At 43.5% G+C, this 4,461-nt stretch overlaps 1 non-coding gene across 1 annotated transcript; it reads left to right on the plus strand.

Annotated features, from left to right (window-relative positions):
• The first annotated feature begins 3,429 nt into the window (after positions 1-3,429).
• LOC147828438 (U6 spliceosomal RNA) lies at positions 3,430-3,536 on the plus strand. Its single transcript, XR_015450811.1, has one exon. It is a non-coding gene; the product is annotated as a U6 spliceosomal RNA (small nuclear RNA).
• The last annotated feature ends 925 nt before the right edge of the window (positions 3,537-4,461 follow it).

Here is a 4,461-nt window from a genome sequence, read left to right on the forward strand (position 1 = left end):
CAAATGATGGCTCAGAACGATGCGTGGAAATCAAAGATGATGGCAGCTTCAAAGCTCATGGAGATCAAAACAGTGGTTCAGGAAAGCAGCCGGATGGTGGCCTGCAGGGAGGAGGGACTTTCTCTATTAGCCCGATCTCCAGCCTCTGGCAGGGAGCTTTATGCAAAGTTCTTTAACAGACACAAAAAGGAATTTTAGCAAAAATATTGAATATCAAATGCTGCTCATTGGCAGAAAGCTTTCCACACTGATGCCATACCCTAAATCCCACAAAGACTGTCTTTCTATACCGCAATATATTCAACTTTTAGTAGATCACAGAGACACTGTTCCAAAGTCAATTTATTTACCCTGCTGGCCTTTTGCAAGATGACTTTCCCAAGTGCAGAAAAAAGAACAAATATTAGCCCAATGTTATGTTTAATGCTTAGAGTTGGGCCATATATTTCAATATAATTGGTCAGCAATTGCATCTCCTTGGTCGTCCTGTGGTTATGAAATATTTCTCCTTTTAACTCATGTTTTCCAGGACACAAATGTGTGGTTATGTGGTGGTGGAATGAATCCCAAGTAATTAGAGATACAGTGGACCCTTGACTTACGAGCTCAATTGGTTCCCGAGGGCTGGTTGTAACTCAAGTAATCAATGAAGGCTCAGGCTCCTCTACACAGCCTTTAGAGTCTCTCTCCTATACACAGGCAGAGCTCAGGGTCCTTAGAGAGACCCTGGCCCAGGATTTCTCCATGAACCCCACACAGGAGAGGATGCTGTCCTGTTCCTTCCAGAGTTCTTTAAGGGTTCAGTCTGTATCTGAGACCATCTGGAAGCACAGTGGGCGCCATTCGGGTCATAACTCAAGACTTTGATCATAAGTTAAAACTAAAATTCTGGCTGTAACCCAAGCTGTTCCTATGTTAGGCTGGTTGTAACTCAAGGCTCCACTGTAATTAAATAATTGGCTTCGTTATGGATAAAAGTTCCTGGGCCTCTCACAAAAGGGAAATTGCAAGAGCAGAGCTGTGTCCCGGGCAATAGTGGTGCAGTGCCCTGTCTAGCACTGGCTTCATCTCTCTGGGTTTGGAGAGCCCATGAGTGTCCCTCACTCTGAGGCAACACCCTCAGCCTTGTCCCTGAGAATACTTGCTCCAGAAGTGCCTGTTTCCCTGGGAAGCAGGAGGGTGCAAACAGCAGTTAACAAGAGTACAGATCCTGGAACCTATAGGAATCCAATAAAAACCTGTTTAAAATGATTTATTTTAAAAAGTTGCTGATGTTCTTTCAGTAAGAGAATGCTAAGACACAGACGCATGGACTTCTAATCTCATTAACACCTTGACTTTTCCTGTATGCAAAGTAAACTTTTCCTACTGCCTTGGGGAACTGAAGACATTAGCCTCTTAAGAATAGTTCCAGTTGGGCCGGGGATTTAGCTCAGTGGTGCTGCTGCCTGCCTCACAAGCACAAGGTCCTGAGTTCAATCCCCGGTACCAAAAAACAAAAAAAGCTGGGTGTGCTAGCACAGGCCTGTAATCCTAGCACTCAGGAGGCTGAGGCAGGGGGATTGCAACAAGTTCGGCTACACAGTGAGTTCAAGGCCTGCCCAAGTTTGCCAGACACGAAATGTCAACATTTTCAGAAAAACTATATTGACCCTGGTTCTGATATTTATTCCCTGAAACAGGTGAAAGAATTTTTTAATGCAACCAGTTCCACAAAAACAGACAGTGTATGACCTGCCTAATTAGATAACTCAGAGAGAATCTCATTCCCCAAACAAAGCTGTCTTTTGATTAACCCTGCTCCATATCAGGTACACCAGCCCTAAAAATAAGTCTGCCCCGAGGATGTTTACCCCTGATACCATCAATCGAGTTAGTTCCCATTCCTTTCCTTGTCCCTCTTGTGGCCCCGGGGTAGCTCTCCCTACTTTTATCTACATTGACAAATATGATCAATGGAGGGGAAAGGCCAGAAATTAGTCTCTAATTCTTACCATAAGACCTGAAATTTAGAAAACTTTCCCAAATGAACCTTGTGTTCACCACCAAGAAAATCCATGGGAGTGTATTTGTCCTCCATACTGTGGTCTTTTATAGTTAACAGGAGACTAAGGCCAACAGCCACACCAAGGTATCAAGCCAGCTCCTCAGTTCATTCGATCTATGCATAAAAACACACCAAAAGGTTGCCTTAGATCACCCATGCCATCATCAATGTAGGGGACAGTCGTGAATACTTATTCTCCCAAATTGTCCTATGGAAAATATTGGGCAGTGGCATCAATCCCCCTCCCCCAAACACAAACATACACAAGCTCATGTGCGCATGCGCGCACGCGCACACACACACACACACATTTAATTTTCTGAAATAATAAAGTCTAGACCAATGATGACAGAAGAAACCATTTGTCAGGACAATTTTACAGAGCTCCTTTCTCCCATGTCACCCTTTCAATCCTGAGCCTTTCAAGACACAAAGAGAAATGTTGAAAATACTGCTATCTCCAGGAAGGAGTTTATTAAATTCCTCACCAAAGGCTTCTGAGTGCAGTTGCTGGGTTTTCCTCCCTCAGTTTCAATAGTTTGTTTCCTCCATTGTTTATGATTGATGAGTCCTTCTAGGTCCAACTTCTGCCCTCTCTTCAGCTTGCAAGCACATGGCAGGGTCACACCTCAAAGGCTCCATTCTTTCCTCCCTGACCCCTAAGACACCACTAGGCAGGACTGGTTCTCCCCAAGGGTGGCTGTCCTTGTCCACGGTGTCATGCAACCTTGTCTACACTCCTTCACACACACCTTGAGCCTCATACCCCTCTCCATCTTTGGTCACCTGGCCCATTCAGCTGTCCATATTTGGGGTTTGATTGCACTAGAAGGTAAAAACAGATGCAAAGCCTGTCTGAAGATGAAGGCTGAACTCTTTCTGTCTTGTCTTTGTGACCCTGTTCATTAAACTTAGCCTGGTCACCATTCATTGGTGTCCCAGTCAGATGTGTCAGATATGGGGAGGCAGCAGCCACACTAGTGCTATGGTTACAAAGGTCGCCAGATCTCCACATAAAAGAGGACAGAACAGCCAGTAGTAGAACCAAAAGGGCACCCAGACTATTCCCAGCAAAGTCAGGTGACACAGCACATGCATGAACCCCAAACTATAAGGCATGCAGGACCAGGGTCTCTGAGGAAAGAAGCAGAGGGAAGCCTTGGGGATTGTACCAGCCCTGGAAACAAAAGAGCCCCTCATCACCAGGAGGTTTGCACCAGAATTTGAGAGCAAATGGCAGCTGAGATAGAAAAGAGCTTTGTTTGGTTCTGTAGTGTAGAAGTTTCCCCTTAACTGACGGTGTCATTTCCCTTTTATTGACTGTTTCACTTTTCATGGTTTCAGTTACCCACAGGCAGCCTCAGTTTGAAAATGTTAGATGGGTGCTCGCTTCAGCAGCACATATACTAAAATTAGAATGATACAGGGAAGACTAGCATGGCCCCTGAGCAAGGATGATATGCAAATTTGTGAAGTGTTCCATAGATGTGGTTTTTCTATAAAATGGAGTACTACTCAGCCATAAAGAATGAGAAACTAGAGACATTTATAGCTAAGTGGATGCACATTAAGGCCATACTCTTAAGTGAAATAAATAGGACACAGATGTGTAAATACTGAATAGTTTCTCTGGTGTGAAAAACTAGAAGTGTAAATAAGGTTCAAATGGTATAATTTATAATGTGAAAGAAGAAGAAAAGGTCTAAAGGAGCAGGGGAAGTGGGAGGGGTAGGGGAAAGGAAAGAAGGGAAAAGAAAAAATATGAGAAAAGGGAAAAATGGAAACAAAGTCTCTGTAAATAGGGAAGGGTGGAGGGGGTGAAGAGAGGGCAGGGAAATGGGGGAAAAAATAAAACTAAAATACATCATGTAAAGGTAAAAGATCCCAATGATGAATGTAACTGTATTTTATGCCTAAAATGTACCAATAAACTTAATGAAAAAAGTGTTAAATTGAAAATTCCAAAAATAGACAATAAGTTCTAAATTATGCACCATTCTGAGTAGTGTGAGGAAGCCTCCTGCCATCCCACTCTGCCTGCCTGAGGTGAGAATCATCCTTTTGTCCTATGTATCCACACTGTATATGCTGCCCACCCTGGTAATCACTCAGAGCCATCTCAAGTATCATATCCACTGTTGTGGAATCACAGTGCTGCATTCAAGTAATCCGTCTTTTTCTTGCAGTACTGGGGATTGGATCCAGGGAGCACTGAGCTATGTATTTAACCCTTTTTATTTTATTGAGACAGGGTTTCACTGTATTGCCCAGGCTGGCCTCAAACTTGCAGTCTACTCTTGCCTCAGCTTTCAAAGTGTCTGGGATTAGAGGCATTTGCCACTGCACCCAACCAAATAACCTTTTTTTTATTTAATAATGAGTACAAAGCTCAAAAGTGGTGATGGTAGTGATTC

The sequence above is a fragment of the Heterocephalus glaber genome, unplaced genomic scaffold (genome assembly GCF_053883595.1).
Source record: "Heterocephalus glaber isolate CG9 unplaced genomic scaffold, H.glaber_assembly_v1.0 deba00001072, whole genome shotgun sequence".
Taxonomy (NCBI): Eukaryota; Metazoa; Chordata; class Mammalia; order Rodentia; family Bathyergidae; genus Heterocephalus; species Heterocephalus glaber.